The 19,774-nt window shown below is 45.0% G+C and overlaps 1 protein-coding gene across 2 annotated transcripts in view; it reads left to right on the top strand.

The window, feature by feature from the left end:
• Positions 1-1,190: 1,190 nt before the first annotated feature.
• PRR5 (proline rich 5) overlaps positions 1,191-19,774 on the top strand; it is a 94,172-nt gene continuing 75,588 nt past the window's right edge. The window contains exon 1 of one of the 2 annotated variants that reach the window (XM_037389064.1): positions 1,191-1,347. The gene's annotated coding sequence lies outside the window, so the exon portion shown is untranslated. The remainder of the gene's footprint in view (positions 1,348-19,774) is intronic. The other variant, XM_037389061.1, reaches the window with a different exon arrangement.

The following is a 19,774-nucleotide window of genomic DNA, read 5'->3' on the forward strand; positions in this document are numbered from 1 at the left end:
TGCCTTTGCAGTCAGAAACTAAGCAACGGTGTGCTTTGTTAATTCCTTGTAAAGTGTAACAGTTTGCCCTGACCACTGCACAGGAGGACTTCTTTGTAGGATCCTTCCTTCTCCTCTATTAGATTCCTTCCTGTAGCGTTACCGTTGTTACCGTGCAAAGCCATTACAGCCTGAAGGCAGACTGGGTCAGATCAATACAGCAAGTCACAGATGCCCAGCTTCCACTGAAATGGGAAGAAAGCGAAGCATGAGCAGCCCCTTTGGGTATCAGAAGGCCACGTACTTTGAAGCCTACTGTGCCGTGGTGTTGTGGCATTAACACCCAAACACCGCCACCATTTGAGTCCGCTCCTTGGCACCGTCATTCCCACAGGCAGGACTGCTGCAGCAGGTAGGCAGCCGAAGCAGCGCGCTCGCCAGATACCCCGACCCAGCTACGATTGATGGGGCTGAAACTCGCGGTGGGATTGATTTGGATAAAACTTCCTTTGCTTTAAGTCCCCGCAGGGTGTACTTGAAATCCCCCAACCCTGATCAAAACTACCAACTACAGACCGAGCAAACCCACAAGTTTTGGTCGATGTGCAGGTCAGCCAGCCTTGCGCTGGCCCCGCACGGGATTCCGCGCTCCAGCGACACCCTCGTCCGGCCCCTCCGCACCGGCGGCTCCGTGCGCCCACGGCACACGGCGGGACGCTGCCCGGCGGGATCCCAGCTCCGCCGGCACCGGGGCGCCCGGAGCGGCACCAGCTCTGCTCGGGAAACGGCCCCTCCGCTCGCCGCCCGTGAGGGGCCCGTTGGCGCCGCCGCCTCAATCTACAGGGACGAGCCGCCGGTGCGCTGCCTGCGCTTCGCCTTTCTCCCCGCCGGCAGCCGCAGTCCGGCCGCTCGCTGGAGCGGAGAGGGGCCCCGGGGGCCGGCCCGCAGCTCCGCCGGCGCTCCGCTAAACGAGCCGCAGGCTGCACGGCCGAGCGCAGCGCCGAGCCATCCCAAAGCGGCCGCCGCTCACCTGCCGGGCGCGGGCACCGGGAGGGACCCTGCCCGCCGGGGGAAGGCGCTGCCGCCGGACGCGGCGCAGGGCGGGCGAGGGGTTTGAGGTCGTTTTCCCCCCGGCTGCCCCCGCCGCTGCCCCTCCCGGCGGCGAGGCGCCCCCCCGCCCCCCGGCTCGCCCCGCCCCGCCCCGCCCCGCCCCGCCGGCGCGGCTCCCGCGGCCGCGCATTGTGCTCCGCGCCGCTGCCCGCCCGGCGGTGCCAGCTCCGGCCCCTCTCGGCTGCGGGGGCCGCCGGACCCCCCCGGCACCGGGCCTCTGGCTCCCTCCCGCGCCGGCGCGGGCCGGGGTCGTGCACGGTGAGTGCGGGCCGGGGGGAGCCGGGCGCTGCCGCCGCCGGGTGGGTGCCCAGCCAGGGGCTCGCCCCGGCCGAGCGAGGGGAGCGGGTCTGTCCCCGTCCCCCCTCCCGGCGGCGGGCGCGGCGTCCGCGGGGGAGTGCGGGGCTGGGGCCTCGGGGGGCGGCTGCGGGGCCCCCTCCTGGCACCCGAGGGCCGTGCGGGTGGGAGGTGAGGGGCGATGCTGCGGGGGGGTCTGCGCAGCGGGAGGGGGGCGCCCGGCTTTGTTTATGGCTGCGAAGGGCGGTGAGGCGCTGCCCTCGCGGCCGTGTCGGCGGTCGCTGCTCGTCCCGCAGCCCGGGCGCGCAGGGCGTGCACACTGAGTGAATATTAAACGAGCGGCCGTGCAGACACTCACCTCCTTTTTCTACAGTCTGCAATAGCTTTCTCAGGTAACTGGAGTTGACTCTAAATGTGATTCCCGTGGGTTGACTGCTGTAAGCCTTATTCACACAAGTAAGATCTTTATGCATGAGTAAGATTATTTTTTCGTTTCAGAATGATTTTGCATGTTTCCACCCTGAAGTGCATAACCTCTGATAGCTTTTGCAGAAGATGGGCTTGTCCGTTTCAATTTGTGTGTGTGCGTGCGTGTGCAGTCGCTGTTAATTTTGGCAGCTCGTAAGTAATCGTTGGTGAAGGTCCGGTGTCTTCGTTTTCTTCAAGAATACATGAAGTTGGATGCATGCCAGGGTTTTAATATTGTAGAAGCAACAAGAGAGACAGCCTTAGAAAAAGGATCGAGGAAATGATTTAGCTTTTCTAATGTTCATCGTTTCCAGCCAGTGTACTTTTAAGCATTTTGTTTTAAGTTGCAGAAGACAATCAGGTTTTGTGTTTACGGGCGTGCTGATTAATAGTGGAAATTAGTCATGGAAAGATAGGTCTTAGACTACATTTTAAAGCTTCATATAAAATAAATGCTTTTTGCTGCTTCTGTCTCACATGCTTATTAGCTTTTACAAAAAATACAACTGTTAGGTGATGATTAGGCAGCTTTATTATGATTCAAATAAAATAAATAGTTCAATATATGCCAGATATAGAATAATGGACACACTTGGCATCTGGCACGGAGTTGGATGTAGAGCTGTGGTGCTGTCGAGCAAAACTGTTCTTCGTTCCTAACTTCCCCCCTAGCCAAGGCATAGCGTATCTAAAACTTAGTTCTGGGAGTCCGATGAGTACTGCATATAACTGTAGTTTCTCTATGGTAGACGATTAATACAGACTTACTGTGAAACATGTATTGACAGGGATTTCATATTTGTAATATACACCATTGACTGACTTAATGCTTCATCTTTCTTTTTCTCATTAATCATCTAATTAGGGGAAGACTCTGGAAGGAATATGGCATTAAGACACGTTCCCAGTGGATACACAGTAAAAAAGCCACTGCAAAGCAGACAGTGTAAGAGGAACTTCCAGAAGTACTCATCACCCAAGAGAGAGCCAGATTTTGAACACTTCTAGGCTTGTGTTTAGGCTCCAGAGTAAAATGCTAAAATTTTTTGGTCTTTCTTTTCAGTTCTCAAACTTGTGTATCCAGAGTTCTTTACGGGACCTTGAGGGAAATGTGTCTGTGTAAGCCGAGTTCTGAGTCTTCAGCACTGAAGAAAATCAAGCCCTGAGCATTTCAGAAAAATCTGATCCTTGGGTTACAGTCATACTTCCCCACATTTCCATTCTAGACACATTTAATTTTTATGACAGATAGAATTATAATTGTAAAATGTAGCCACAATAAAGCAAGTCAGTAAAATTACTTGAAGGTTTTGTTGGGGTTTTTTTGTGTTTTTTTTTTTTAAATGTAGAAGCCAGTGAGATTAATGAACAGCTCTCTAAATACAGATGATAAAATGCAAGATTGGTAATAGAACTGTAAGTGGGACTTAATCTTTGAACAAAAATAATAGGTAATGGCTAAAAATAGGATTTCCTGTTTTAACAATAGAGTTAAATATTGTAATGGATATTAACTGCAGATTGGTCCAGAGCTGGAGGCTCTGACCATTCGCACCTGCTGACCTTCTGGCCTACTTCTTTATTTTCCTTTGAAGTATCACTCATGCATGTCTTTTTGATAATAAACCACAAATGCAAACTAAAAACCTGCTCTTTAAAGGGAAAATTGGAGCTTTTTTGCTGCACAGTAGTGGCACTATAATTTCTAGAACGTATTCTGATCTCATGTAGCTCAGTGCAAACTGGTGAGCTGTGTTCAGGTGGTGCCAACATTTACACAAGTTGTTGGTCCCACGCATGAGCAAGAGCATCCTTGCACCAGAAATAAAACTATTAGGTCTGGTTCTGATCGTGTGAAGAGTGTTTGAAGTGTTTCAGCATTATGGCTAGATAAATGCCTTCATATTAAGGCCAATAAAAATTTTGCCTCTCTGATAATGCTGTCCACAACCTCTCAAGGAACCGTTGAATAATGAGAGCTGGGTATCTGCCTACATCTGTGGCCAGGAATTCATTGACACTGAGCACAAAGAATAGAAGAAAATGACAAATGCTTGTCCAGAAGCACGTCCTTTTTGTGGCATTTGCTTTCTGCTTGGTTTCTTAGGATAAGACTGGCAAGTTTGGGGTGTGGAGAAAACAGTGATTAATTAGCTAGCGTGTATCTAGCCCATGAAAGGCAGAAAATACTGTATGGGGGTGATTTAAGTGCTGTTACTCCCTGCTATTAAAGAAATTGCTTGCCTGCTCTACATCTCAAGTTGGAGTCGTAGGCGATTTTAAGGCATTATTTAAACCGCAGTTAAGGTCTGTTTAAGCAGAAGGGCCAGGGAAGGTCTTTCAGTAGGGAGAAATAATAGGTAAAGATTTTCTTGCTTAAGTCTTTTTTTTTTTTTCTTCTTCTTTTTTTTTTTTTTTAGTAGCTGCAAAATCTGTGTATGGGAGGGAGGAAAAGAGTCAAATGGAGCTGAGCGAGGAGCTGTGGTGTGAGGTAAAATTCTGATATTGTTCTCTCATGCCACCCTGCAAATACATTTGCATTTAAAATTCCCAGGCGAGCCAAACTGTAGGACCGGTGCAGAATGCTAAATGAAACCTGACAGCTAACTCAGAAAATACCACATAACGATGCCAGGCATTCCCTTGCTCGGACAATTGAGTTGAAGATTATTTCTTGTAATGATTATGGATCTGAAACAAAGACAGGTGCAAAAAAAAAATACGGGGCATATTTTAGTCTGAGCTATTTTCACTTTCTGTCACATTGCCCTGTGACTGCTGGAAGACTCACAGGAACTGTAAACCCCAAATCCCTTCCTGCCCATCAGCTAGCCACAGTATACTCCTTTGTGTTGCTCAGGCTGAAATTCAATCTGCTTGGGAGGCTGGCAAGTGGTTCGGGGCGCAGTTGTGATCTGAAAGATATTGGGTATCACCGCTGAGGTACCCTTTATGCCGCTTGTGTGAGCAGACAAAGCAGCAGCTCTTTTGGGGAACTTGGTGATGCATCTATACAACAAGAAAACGTGTTTGTGCTCAGTGGTGGTTTGATGTAGAAGCCAGGATGATGACAACTGAGGAAGGAACCTGAAAGGCATCAGAAGAGCTCGGTGGGTTTTACCTTTTCATGTGTAAAATTTGGGTGTCTGCAGTTATTAGCAATGAATTGTCCCTCTGCAGACAGACTGACCGTGCAGAACAATCTGAGGAGGCTGAGTGATGGAAATGGGAAAATAAAATGAGTGATAGGTTAACGGTGTATTAGGTGTGAAAGAGCACGTGCAAAGTCACAGGGCTGGAACAAATCCAGGGCCTGTGGTCAGGCGCGGCTGCTGCGGTGAAGCAGTAATACAAGGCAGCTCAGTTGTCCGTGATAGCCCAGTTATAAATGGAAGAGTAACAGGCTTTACATATGCATTGTGGATGCATCTGGCTCCCTGGGTTAAATATAGGCCACCTGTCCTTTGAATGTTTGAGAGAGAAAGGAAAGAGCTGTTTAGGAGAGCAAAGTGACTGGTTTCTGAGGAATGACTAGAACTGCTTAATATAGATGGGTTATCTAAGAAGCAAAGATCCCAACAATTTCAGGTGTGGGTACTCAAGAGAGAATCACTTAGCCTTGCAAGAGGGTGCAGCTAGACTCAGTGGGCTGCAAAAGAGAAGGTAACTTGAACATCAAGAAAAGCTGCTTAACGCACTGAAGCTAAATCATCTTCCATGAAAAGCACTGGTAACGTTTTTTGTTGTTTTGTACAGCTCGTAGACAGCCCTGGAAAATGTGCAGGGCTGGCAGCTCAGGGTCACATCTACCCTGCCTGAGCTGTGCCTGGGGATTAGGGTGGAGGTTTTAGAAACACGGCTTTTCAGTAAGCAGGCCACCTCCTCTGGTGAGAGTCAATTTCTCAACTCCTGGTGTGGTCTGCTGGAAGGGATGGTCATTCTCTGCTAGCTTGAATTAGATGCCTATAGGGAGGGAGATGCACTAGATGAATTAATAGATCTTACTCCATCTTTAGCCTGTGATCCAGGAAATCCGTGAATACTTATCTGGCTGGCCGCTAACATACATGCCATTATGCTGTAAAACAAACACTGTAGCATCTTGTATGCCTTTCTGATTGTGTGGCGAGGGGGGATGGGTGGAGGGAAGTGTTGGTAGACACTTCCCTGTGGTGAGCACAGCAGGCCAGGCTACAGATACTACTTGGTTTACATTGACTCTTGTTAGTTTGTGTTCTTCGACCCATGCTAAATTCTCCTCTTGAGGAGAAGCTGGAAAGCAGCAGGCTTGGGGTGTTTTCCTGCTTTGTATTCCAGCCATTATCAGCAAAAAAATAATGGATATTCTTGGACAGTAGTTACTTACGCCTTTGCCGAGTCCTGCAATAGACATGACATGGTGTACTTGCTGAAATGTGAAGAGCAACTTTAAAGGTGCGCACAGCTCTGCTGCAGGCATAGGCAATGCACAGACAGGGTAGAAGGGCCAAGGGCTGTGATCCAGATTGCACTGCAGTCACGGGAGAGACTGCCACTTTGGATCAGCTCCAGCAGCTCTTCAGTCTGAGATCTCATACTTGTTTGTGTTTGGATTTAATCAGTTTCTTTGGGATTAAAGTATTTGTTAGTACGTGGTTCCAAGAATATAATAAAGTTGCAATTTCTAGTGATACTGTTCTGTTTCCCTTTTCAGATATGAGTTAATGAAAAATCTGATTAAATTAAGAGACCGCAGAGTAGTGTGATGTATGGTAGTATGATAATGTACCTCTCCCAGGTGGTTTGATGTCCTGGCATGTTACCTTTCCTCCACTGGACTTGTTGTTGTATCCCAGAATAAACCAGAGTTTATATAAATTAGACAGGCTGGTACTGCAGAACAGGTGGAGTTATAAGTGCTCCAAGATGGTATGTTGTTGCTAGACAGGGAGGAATATTTTTATTCTGATTCATAGTGGCTGCTTTAAAAATTGGAGGCAGTTTGACTGTCTTCAGCATGAGTGGTTTATTGGAGGGCACACAAGGAAAACATTGACAAACATTTACAACACTGGCTTGAGGATGACTCTCCTTCAATTGCATGTAACTTGAGTCCCCAGATTTCCCCATCTGGTCACTTGGTACCAGGTTTTTACTTCCTGTGTTGTCCATTTGAAGTGGAAGGTCAGAAGAAAGGAAGCTATGAAATGTTGTCTTGATTGCAAAGGAAATCAGAAAGCTGAGAGCAGCAGTCTTCCAGAAAGTATGTTAACCCAGCTTGGATGTGTTCATCCAGCCTCTCTTGTAAGCCAGTACTGCTGGTTTTCTTTTCACCACTATATTAATATTTCTTTCTGTAAAATATTCTGTTAAGGTTTTCTCCAGGAGGGATGGAAAGCCGCTTCTTTTCCTTTGATTAACTACTTATATTCTGATATAGAGAAATCCCAGTGAACTGGTTGAATTTTACAATTTTCATTGATTCCAATGACTAAATTAATTTAACATCCAATTGTCCCTGTAAGAGGAACACCCACTGTTGTCTTCATTAGTTCATCGGTATGACTTGGGTTTATAGTATCAATTACTTTCTAAAGTATGGGTGCTAAGGTTTGCATACGGACAGTCTTGATTCACTCCTGACTGCTCCGTTGGTGGTTGCCATGACTTTGTGGTCATGGTTTTGCTTGTTTTGCTGTTTTTTGTGGTGTAGTTTTTGTTGTTGTTGTTGTTTGGGGTTTCTTAAAAATTCATTTTAATTTCTTATCTGGAGGACTAGGCAAAGGTTGCTGTCAGGAGGTTATCAGACTTAAAAGATGATTGGGTTGGTTTGGCATAACAAAACCTCCACTCCTAAATAAAGCGTAGTTCCTGATATAAATTGTCCTGTAATGTGTCCTATCGGTGAGGTCTGGATCAGTCCAATTCAAAATGCCAGGAAAAAGACATTCTTGTGGTAATTCTGGCATCCCTGAAGATAGAAAGTATTGGAAAATTTGAGAGAGCTTGTTCTCATAAAATAACCAAGCCAGTTTTGTGTAACTGAGAAGCAGCTTGGAAAGTTCAGATAAGAAGCCAGATGTCGGCCCAACCTTGTGAGATTTGCCTGCGTGGATCAAATTTGGCATTACAGCATGCTTCCCAAATTAATTCTGTGATGTGTAATTCCAGCATGAGTCGATTTTCCATTTTATTCTGCATGACTTTTGTTCATCTATCATTATTAAACAATTTCCTGGAGATACTCAGGCTTAAGTATGTGTTTGTATGACTACCAGAATTGTCTGCGGTTATACAGACAGGACAGAAAATATTAATGCAGGCTAGAAGATGAATTTTGCCCATCTACAGCACTGTGTATACCTTGTTACAGTCATCAAGGATTTCTCAGAGTTTACCAGAAGATTTAATCTGAAGAATGGTCCCGGCCAGGTACAAGATGCAAGGTTTAAGCTTAGCATACTCATATATAGTAAATTCCTCTTTCTTTTGCCATTTTTAGGCTCAAGTTTTTAACATTGATAACACACTATTGGCCTCATCCCTTTTTACTCTTTTGCTGGGAAAAGAGTATCCAAAAGAATATTTATTAGCTGATTTAAATCCCATTAACTTCATTTCCTTTTCATGGAGTTTTTAACAATGTTTAATGAGAGATGCAACTGAATTTCAGGGCTGTTACCTCCCCCTGGATACATCCAGGTCTTTCTTGAATTCCTGTGAACGTTTCTTGATCATTCACATTTTAATCCCCATCCTCATAATTGTTTTGTAGGATATGGAAAGTCCTGTAGATGCTGATTCTGGTAGAGTTTGTCATGCTTATTTAACAAATAGTTCCAGTCCCTCATTTATCTGCCTTAATATCTGTTGTTTGTTGGTGATTTGATTTTTCCCCCCCCTGCCTTTAAGCCCCGGGGTGAGGTGCTAAGACCACACTGTGCTAAGCAGAGTACAAACACAAAACAAGGTGCAGTCCCTGCCCTGCACATTAAAACTTTCTTTTTATGACTAAAGGAGTGAGGTTCCTCCTAACTGATCTGTACTGGGACCCCTCCAGATTCTCAGTTGCAACTTGAGCAGCATTTAGATACCCTAGAAAGTAAATCTTCATTTTAGGGAAAACAAACTCAGCACCGCTGTTGCAAAAACAATCCTAGTGCTTGTTGGAAGCTGTGAAAATTTAAGTTTATAAAGCCTACCTGTTATCTGTGTGCTTAGGCAAAAATATGATGCTCTTTCGTCTTTGCCTTGCTTTTCCTCATTCAAACAAGTCGGCTGATGAATGCTTTAGATGAAATGTGCCCCTTCTATTCTCTGTCATCTTTGCTTGCCGCCTTTCAATAGTTTCTCTATTCAGTGTTAAACAGGAAAAGAAAGCCAGTACTAAAAATTAAGATATTCTGTTACCACATAATCCTGTGAAGAACCATGTTCTGCTTCTCCCACAAATGGTCAAACTAGATTTTAGGGCCAGCAAGGAACCTTTCTATGAATGCAAGAAGAATGATAAAAGCACAGTGAAATTACAGATCATTGCATTGCTGAGCACAAATACGTGGAACACTCTGTACCCTTTGAAGACAACAGCCAGGAGTGTGGTTTTGTAGGCAGCAGGGGGTCAGAGGAAGAGCTTGGGAATGTCAGAGGGCAGTTAACTAGGCTTTTCTAGGCATTCCTTGTTTTTTCTTTGGTTTTCCTTACAGCTGCTTATACGTGCACAGACATATATAGATACCCATGCAGATGCATGATGTTTAACGGACCAAGCATGGAGGCTGACCCACCGTGCTTGAAACAGCAGCCACCACTCAGCACGTTTTACATGTCCTCCCTAGCGCCCTGTGTAGCCTTGTTTGGGGAATTAAATGGAATATGACTCCTGGAAAGATACGTCGGATATCTAGATGACGCCTTTCTTGTACTGGCACAGCTGGTGGAAAAAAGTGTATGGGGCTTGCCATTATTTTGATCCAGGAGGAGGCATGTCCAGACAGACCCTGGATGGCTTCTGTGCCTTGATGCCCTCACCAGCAGGTGCTAGGAAGGATGGATGTGGCTTTCTGCTGCTAGGACCTACCCTTGAATGCTACTTGCTTCGTGCTCTTAGGGAGCATGTGGGGAATGCTACGTGTTGTGAAGACCAACAAAACGGCTGACACATGTATTGGGATTCCTACTCTTTCAACCCGAGCTTTCCAAAGCCTGGCAAGATACATCTGGTAGAGCCCTGAAGAGCTCAGAATGGCTTTTTATCCACAAGTCCTGTTGAGCAATATTTACATAAGTTGGGGCAGGATCTCCTGGGGTTTGATCTTTGGGTATGGCCCAACTCTTTACCACTGTACGATTCCATATAAAGTTTAGAGGCATGTTGTGGTTTGGGATGCTCACAGTGATTAGGAGGACTTCTGGAGGGGCGTGGGGAGCTTAGGCAACCATTGCTACTCTTTTGGCTGGCCCCAGCAGCTCTGTGCATGCATTCAGATTCCAGATCCAAGCAAATAAAAGCTATTTGCTTAGGTCCCCTCCCACTGCCTTTTTTTTTTTTTTTTTTAACTCCTGCATCTGCTGTGTTGCACAGTCTCCTGCCAGCATCTACAAATGAGACAGTAATGAAGCTAATTTATTAAGATGATAGATTAAAAATAGGAAATAACAGTGGATTTAGTGGAATTTGAAGACAATTCTGACCTCAGAGGAGCACAGCATGGTGTGCTGGAATAAAGCTGAAGGATGGCGCCCTTGATAGGGATGTCCAAAGTTATAGGGGATGTTTGAAGTCATTGAAGAGAGACTCACTTTGCTTGTGTTTTAAAAACACCATTTTTTGCTGACTCTACAGCAAAGCCCCTATCTTCCTACCTTGGAAGCAAAGTACAAACCATTGCTAAAGCGCACTAGTGATGCAGGTCCCCCTGCATCAGTTTAGTTCTTAATTTATTATGTTTTTTGCTTACTGAGAGGAAGTGTGAAGTGGGTTGTGTGGCTTTGGATGGTGGCAGAAGGTATCTGGGAGTGGCGAGTCTGGCACTGCTGCAAACAGAACCTGGTGCTTGTGGCTCTGTAGCTGCTGAGCAGGGTGTGATGGGCCAGGGCTTACACTGTTGTGTAACAAGAGTTGGGTGAATTCTGGGAGAGTGCCTGGGTAAGAAATCTAAGTGCAGGGTTTATGTGAACAAGTGTGGAGAAGTTGAGTAATGCCCATGCATTTAGAGTAGCTAAAGGTATTGATTAATTTTGCATTGAGTTTTTAGGTACAAATCCTGTCTATAAGCAGCACTGTGTGCCCTCTTCCTTGGAGCTTTTCCATGCGAACAGTGCTGTCTCGTGCTTGCATCACTGACAGCCAAGTCGTGTGTGCTGTTCTATTTCCCATCCCTCCTTCTTCTCCACCCCCTCTGATGACTTTTCAGTTTCTTCTATTTAAGAACTGCAAATTACTACTGTAAACCTATTACTCTCTAGGGTTATGTTTATCTGATGCTGATTTAACTGAATGGAGCTGCGCAACAGCCTAAAAGCTAAGACCATGTGAATTAGGATGCTAGGTCATGTTGGGGACTCCCAGTTTCTTGCAGTATTTACTCTTCCACTTAGTAGCTTGAAGAAATATAAGGGAAATACTTACTGCAGCCTCTATGCATGGAATAACTTCAGGGGAGTATGCAGATTCACCAGCCCTGCTGTACCTCTGTACACCTATGTGAAACGCAGTGCAGCTCCCTGGTACCGAAGTGGTACCTAAGTGGAAGATGGATGTTTGGCACAGCACAAGCTTGATACAGCTGTGACCTTGTGCTTTGTCCCAGCAAGGCTGTGCAGTGGGGGACAGTGTCAACAGGGAACAAGGACAGAAGGGAAATGACCTTCCAGTTACCCCTCCTCCCTCCCAGAAAAATCTGGGCCTTGTCAAGTCACCCTGAAGCTAAAACAGTTTAAAAACTCATTAAGTCAACCCACCGCCCTTGCTGGCGAGCAGAAATCTGGTCTTCATTTCAGTTAATTCTGGTTCAGCCACCAAAACCCCTTAGTATTTGACCCTTAGGGTGAATTCCAGCTGTTTATTTTAAAAAGCCAGTCTGGCTAACACTTTCTTGGGGCAAGAGCCTTCCTCTTATGGGGGATACCAAGCCTGAAGAGTCCAGGCTCCACAGAGGACATTTATATTCAAATAGAAACAAGCAGAGCTTTTTACTGAGTCGAAAATCCCCATCTCCGGTGTGTTCGCCGGCTGACTGCTGCAGAGTCTTATTTGCTGTGCTTTTGTGGCTCCCTGGCAGTGCTCTCTGCTGTCACATTTCATTGTATGTTTTCCATGAGCACAAAGGCATCTGTGTTAATCTCTCGTTTTCCAGGCAATTCAGTGTTTTCTTCCATCCTCTGGCTGCCTCCTTTTTCTCTGCTTCTCCCAAGGTGGAAGTCAAATTTGGTAAAATGGAGTAACAAATATGTATAATGGGGATTGACCCAAGTTTTCAAGACTTGAAAATTACTGTGAGAGGAAACCAAGTGGGCTTATGCCCTTCTTTATTTCTGGGTTTTTTTTTTTTGTTTGTTTGTTTTTTGGGGTTTTTTTAATAGAAAGTCAGATCCAGCCCAGGCTGTGAGTCTCTGTGACCACAGTAAGTCAGGCAAGGCAAGAGGGGCTCTTGCATTTCTTCCTTCAGCAAAACCTGCAGACTTCTGGTCAAATCCTGCCGCCTATGAAAGGCAGCATGTTATTTCAGCTCTTGAAGGTCTGCCTGTGGACTGCTCCATCAATGGATAAAATGTACTTGGGGAAGCTAGGGAGGAGGAACATTCTCTTGTTTTTTTTGTTTTGTTTCTCACTTTTGAGGGCGATTTTTGTTTTTTTCTGTTGTTGTGGTTGTTTTCACTTCTTTGAGCATCATGATCATGTCAGAAAATGTTTTAGAAAGACTTATCTTTCTTCTCCTGTCCTTTAATTAGTGGATGAGAGCTATCAAATATCATCCCAAGAATATTTTGGCAAAACCAAGACAGTTGTGGTGTATATGTAAGATAAACAGAAGGAAAATACCAGGATTTTATAGCAGTCATATAGTATTAATAGTAGGCTTTCAACTTCTGAGGCTTCAGAATTAATTTTGAGGCAGGGAAGTAGTTTTTTAATTACCTTTAAATAGAGTGCTGAGGAGTAAAAAAAGCTGCATTGACTGTGCATGGGGAATGGAGCACCAGTAACCCGGACCGTCTTTATTTGGGGACCACTGCCTTATAGTGGTCTCAGTGGGGTCTTCAGTATTGAGCTGGATACAGACTCAGTGTGAAACAAATGGAGTCTGCTGGCCTTTTGTGGTGTCTGGTAAAGCCTTTTTCTCTTGCATGGTTTGAAAATGAAGGGAAATAGGCAGTAATTTTGGGGTTGGTTTTTGAGTTGTCTGGCTTGCTGCTATGAGATTATGTGGAAATGCTTTCACTGCTCTTTAGTTACCCATGAATGATTGTGCCTAGAACATATCCCAAGAGAACATATGCTTCTGGTTTTGCTTATGCTTAATTATCTTTTTTATGCTGCCTTCCCACAGCACCTGCCTCAGTCAGATTTTGGTCTGTGACTGAGGCTCCACAGTTTGAGAATAATGCAAAAAACCCCAACAAGTAATAATTCAAAATCCTTAAATACAACTACTTCTGTAGTTGTAGATGCTTAGGAGCCTGCTCGATAAAGCTTGGAGGAAAAATTTTCTTGACTTGCAGTTAATTTTTATTTTAGGTGCGATTGCCTTTGAATCTCAGAGAGTTTTCTCCGAATAAACATTCTGAGAAACGATGCTTAGGCTTGTGCAGTCTCTCAAGCAGTTTTCCTGTTTTGGGTTTGGTTCTTGGGGGTTTCCCCCCTCTTAATTTTCTTTGCGTCTGAACCCTTGGCAGCTTTCCAGCATTGTTCTCAGACCTGCTGAGAAGGAGTGGAGGAGCTATGCTGTCTCGATGCTAATTCAGCAGAGATTGAGCGATAGGGTTTGGTAAAGGTTAGAGATGTTGGCTGAGGGTAGGTTCAGAGTCACCTACCCGGTCATGTGCCTCAGCTTGTGGTTCCTCCAAGTTGTACGTGCCTTTTTCTTTCTTTCTTGGGGAAGGTGTTACCAAAGCTGGCCATTGGTCTTCAGGATCTCTCTTCTGATTAACTTTTTTTTAATTTATTTTTTTTTTTTTAATGCATAAGTGGAATAACTGATGCTTTAGTGCGAATACTGTGGTCCTGGCAAAAGCCTGCCTCTCTCCCTTCGTTATAGAAGCTGTACAGGTGATTGTGTCTCTGCATAATGCAGAACAGTGACAAACAAGACTCCAGGGAATTTCATGGTCAGAGCACTTACTGGCCAGAATTGTCCACCAGCACAAATTCAACAAGCTTCGCAGTATGCCTTGATACCCAGATTTTTCCTTCTCTTTGGTTACCACTTAACTTTTGGCTATTGTAATTTCATAAGATTTCCCAGAGTTTGGTTTCACATGTAGCAAGGTCTTCTGGTTGGGTTGTGCTGCTGGATCTGAAATCTAAATCACGTTGCCTTTCAACCACTTGTGATAACAGGATCTCCAGTGTTTCCTCTGTTTTCATGGAAGCTTGAAAATTCTCCAACTATATAATCTTTTGTTGAAGAAGCAGTTTTGTTCGGGTTTTAAATGGCTGCTCCTCCTTGCACAGGGTTTTCACCTGCTTAAAAAAGGGTTGTAGAAATAGTGTTAAAAAAGTTGTATGTTTACGTTCTCCTTGCACCAGCAGAAAATTGCATTGAGGCTTTTGCTGGATGACTCAGATAAAGCACAGCAAAGATGCTGCGCTGCCATCCACTCAGCAAGCTGCTGTTTCCCGGTAAAATATGGAGAGGCCCCCTTTGCCCCAGCTGTTTGATACTGCCCCTGCCCCTCTGCCAGCAGTTAGTCTTGCACATGTCTGCTTAGCAAAATAGACAGTGTGAGCAATCCCTAACATATTTCAGGGAAAATCAGAAAGCTCTGGTTAAACTGTGAATGGGAGATGCTTAAATGAGGGTGGCTGTCTTGGTGCTGGTGTGGCTGCTCCTCCTCAGCCCCAGGCAGGAGTGATCTCTAAACCAGTGACTACTTTAACCCTCCCACTTACATCTGCAAAGGGATCTGTTTGCACAGTGTGATGGTATCTGAGCAGAAACTTATAGTGGTTTAAATAAATCCATTTAACACTAGTGCAGCTATCATGTTGTGCATGTTCTGGCAGAACTTGAGTTTTCCTGTGAACCTGGATAACGTGTTAGTTTGCAAAACGTTCATCTTTAAATTGCCCGGTATTGTTTTTCTAGCAGCTTTTTTTTTCTCCTCTGCCTGGTGAGAGGCTAATGCTTGGGGCTTTCCGTTATGAGTGGTTTTTTCTGTCCACAGGTCTTGGTACATGCCCCCAAATCTCACAGAGCACTGTGCTGGGAGCAGGCTGCCTGTGGCCTCTCAGCAGGCAGTAACTCTTCCTTTGCTGGAAACAAACTCATCCATCCATTCATGTGTGACAATCTCAACAGTCACGGAAATTTCAGTAGAAATAAAGACATGACAATGAAAGTCTCTTAGGACAACCTGGCAAATTCAGATGGGAAAGAAAAAGACATCACCACCCAGACTGAAAAGGGTGTAATTTTAAAAAGTTTAAAGCTGTGTAGACCTTTAGCCAAGTTGGGAACCAGTTGGGTAGTCCAGGATAACTCATTGCTTTTACCAAGTGGAGGAGAATAGAAATGTTTTAGGTTTTTCTCTTTATTGGTGAATCAGGGTTCCTTTTTTGTTCTTTTTATGGTAAAGATGTTTCTTTTCAGTTCAGCTGATACCAGTTTAGCTGTCTAGATGGTCTTGAGGCTTTTGTGTTTGTATGCTCACAGTAGTGGCAGATTGGGACAATGCCATGATGATTGACAAAGTCACATCATTTTCTGGCTGTAGAATGACCAAAAGGAGACTTTGTGATACTGCTACTGTTGCTGTTATTTGATCATGATTGTACTTAAGCAACTTACTAGCATAACCATTGTATTAGACTTTACACAAATACATGGAAATAGATACTTAAAATGCATATATATACACACACATATATATGCATAGACATTCTCAGTTGTTAAAAAATAAGAGGTCTGGTAAGAATTCTTTGGAGTGAGAAGATACCTAGAGTCAGTGCCAGTGAGGATGCTGCAGCCTCCTTCAGTCCTCTGATAAATACCTGGTGTCAACTGGCATGATCTAAGTCTTAATGGACAAGTTTATATTAGATTTTTCTCTGATTAAACTGCCAGCAGTCCAGCAGGAACAGCTTCCAAATCATGCTCTCTTCAGCTGATAGGCAGTGTTTTCTTCCTTGATTTCTTTGCAGCTGGTGAGCCAAACCAGCATTACACCTGCCTGCCATTCATCTGGCAGCTTTGCCAGTGCCAGACCAGCTGTGCAGCAGCAGTTGCCATCTGTCTGGGGTGAGGACAGATTGCTAGTACAGAGACTCAGGAAATAATTAGAAGGTGAATTTAATTTGCTCGTCAAGCACGTTGAGGTCCAAGTAGCTCTCCCTCCCCCTGCTAAAAGAATCGGGGCGGGGGGAAGGAAAGAAAATTATAGGAGGGAAATACAGTGAGGAAAGAATCGAGCTGTGTCCTTGCCATCTGTCCACTTGGACGGGTGCAGCTGCTCTGCCATTGACAGGTTGCTGTCTCTCCACCCAGCGCAGATGGCCAAATGACTTGCATCGTGAACACAAATCACTGAAGATTAATACTAGTAAATAGCCTGGTCAGAATAAACTGTACCTGGAGGCAGAGCCTCTAGCTGCTTGAAAACGATTAGGTATCCTCTCCTTTCTCCCTGCTCTCCACTGAAGATTTTCCCACAATTTGGGAGACAAACATAATTTCAGTGCACATGCTTTTTTTTGGATCAAAGCCCGTACCTTTGAATGCAGCATGTTCAGTTTTGGAACATGAAAAGGTTATCTAGAAGCAAAGGGGAATAGCCAGTTGGAGCTATAGTGGGACTACTGTGCTTAAAATTAGTTAAGGATGTGCTTAAATGCTTCGTTAGCTCAGGGCTTCCATCTGCTACTTGGGGCTGTACCGCTTCTGACAGTCCCAGCTCCAGGGGCAGGTGGAAACATGGAAAACAGGCAAATGCAGACTTCAAAGTAACGAATATTCAAAACTAAACAAAAATAGCAAGGGTGTAGTGTGCTTTTGTGAATGGCTTTAGGCACCTTTCTTGAAAGTTCAGCTGGGCACTCAAGAGGTGTCTGAGGGGTTCCCCCAGCATAAAGTGTGTGTGAAGTCCATGTCTCCTCTCCTGGAGCCACAGGCTCTTCAGGGTGGTCTTGTAACAACCTGGGTACTGATCCAGTATCTGTTGACATCAGTAGAAAAACACCTTGTGTACCCAGTATAAAAAAAATTCAGCACATGACTTTTTTTGGTTTTCCTCTCCTGGTATTCCTAATGATCATAGAGATTTTCCAGAGATTAGTCACTGGCAAGTTTTCCATTCCTGAGCCCAAAGGACCATTCCAGCAGTTGTTAATCCTCAACAATAGCTCTGCACTTGAGTCATTACTGCAAAACTGAATATTGTTTAGAGGCTCAGGGTGGCTCTTGTAGCTGTTCAGGGAGGTGATGATGGGGTGGCTGTTTCTACATCCCTGGTATTTTTCTAGTCTACAGTACATCACTGTAGGACTTTAGATTATGGATGGCAGCAGCACAGAAAGACAGCCAAATTGAATCCAGGTGCTTTTTATGATAGTCCTGTAATTGCTGCTGCGTCTATTAACCTCTTCTTTTTTAAACTTACTATCTTACTCTCTTATTTCCCACAAAACCCTTCCCTATGTACTGCCTCCAGCATACCAAGTCCTGACATGGTTGCACAGTTTATGTGGCCTCTGGCTGGTTGCAGTGATGGAGGATTGATGAAGCCATGAACTTGCTGGCTTCTGTATAAGTCCAAGCCCAACATGCCCATCTCCCCAAACTTTGGCAGCCGAGAGATGAGAGACTTGGTCTGTCTTCTCCCAGCAGTAGTTTATCCTCTGCTATCCAGACATATCATCCTCACTGTATCCTTTTCCCCTGTTATTCTCAAGGGGTTCAGGCAGCTGTACCTGCTTTGAGAATGGCAGCCGATGTAGGCTGTGAGCTGTATTCTCATGTCACTGGGTTTCCTCAGGAAGGTTTTGACTGAGCAGCTGCCATCTCGTGTGTAGTCAGAAGCAGAGTCTGAGAGTGTAGTAGAAATGTCAGAGGAAATATAAGGAGTTGCTACCTCCAGCTATTTACTACCTTTCTTCAAAATCTGCAAGGCTGGTAAAGCAAAAAGTATCTCAATATTGCATCTGGCAGCTTCACTGGAACCTCACCTTTCCTGGCAGCAGAGCTGACACCATTGGATTTTGCAGAGAAACTGTGTAACACATCCCCTCTGCCAGCTTTGATTCGCTAGAGCGGGGGAAGGGGCAGAAGGGGTAGTAGTGTTATAATTTCTTAAATTTCTCTGCAAACTTGGAAACCATCTGTAATGTGCTTAGGATGAACTGCCTACTTACTGTTCTTATTGTTATTTCCTCCCCCCCCCCTCTTCCATCATGAAATGCAAGTGGCAATCACTTCTGCTTTCAGGATGTGTGACTGGAGTACTACCCATGTAAGGACTGGTTTTGGGTTTTTTCTTTCTTTTTTTTTTTTTTTTTTCTCCTCTTTATTATTCAGTCATCCTGGAAGGTGAGAATTACCACGTTTCACACTCCGTTTGCCAAATCCATGCCACCCAACCAAAATTTTCTTTTGCAGCCAGGACCTTTTGAGCATCTTGTCAAACTCTGCTACAGGTCCTGTGTATGTCTCTAATCTGGTTCCGATGCTGGCGTCGTTAGGTTTGGTTAGCCCTACTGTGACCATAAGTAACCCCAGCTCTTCTCTAAAAACAGAGAAATGTGAGTGGCTTTTGCTGTGGTGTATGCCTGAAAAGTTTCTGGCTCAGCACCTGGTGATTTGAGTGGAGATGTCCATGTTAATGTTGGTGGGCCTTAGAGCATGTTCAGCAAAGTCTACAGATTTGTGAAAAGAGACAAAGTTGTCAAGGGAGTTTGCGGGTCATGACCTTGTCATTCCTTTTTGCTGTGCGGACTTGAAATTCTTGCTGCGTTGGAAGTCAGTTTTGGCTCTGCTCTGCTGTCAGTTGTCTGTCTCTGCCTCTCCTGTTGCTTCTTCCAAAGCCTGTTTATGGCTGGCTCTGCCAGGAGCGATGGATCAGATGAGGAGGGTGTGATTTGTTTCTCTAAGCTGGCTATGAGTCTCAGTTGCCCAGGATCCATCAGTCTCTTAATCTCTCCCTAGAGGGTTGCTGCTGTTCTTAATAGGAAGCTACTGTTCACAGCGGGTGTTTTTCATGTAGCCTTCAGAAGCAGCTTCCTCAAATGTGGTCTCACACCTCTGCAGACAGAGGCTGAGCAGTGGGCTGGGAGAGGGACTGGGGTGAGGGTGGCGGTGGGCAGGACCTCCTCGCAGTGCAAGAATTGATTATAAATGAGAAGACAAATTGAAATGTTCCCTTTTTGTTTTTCCACCTCCCACAGTCTTGGGAATGAGGAAGGAGGCCAGTAAGAAATGTTGGCATTTCAGTTAAAAACAAAGGTAGCTGAAGGGGAACGACTCTTGTGTTTCTTTGTTTTGGGTTTTTTTTTTTTTGGTTGTTGTTATTTTTGGACAAATGTTGCTACAGAGATAGTGCCAGATGCTGTGTAAAAAATCCTGGCTGAATTTGCTCAGTTCTCAAATACAGGGGTAAAGCAATTGACAGACCCCATCTGTGAGATTGCCTAAAGTGACTGAGCCACCAAAGGGGTGTCAGCAGGTGCTCAGGTGAAATTCTTCCAAAATGCCCTCATTTACACTCACTGCATCCTTTCCCAGTAAAACCC

The sequence above is a fragment of the Falco rusticolus genome, chromosome 5 (assembly GCF_015220075.1).
Source record: "Falco rusticolus isolate bFalRus1 chromosome 5, bFalRus1.pri, whole genome shotgun sequence".
Taxonomy (NCBI): Eukaryota; Metazoa; Chordata; class Aves; order Falconiformes; family Falconidae; genus Falco; species Falco rusticolus.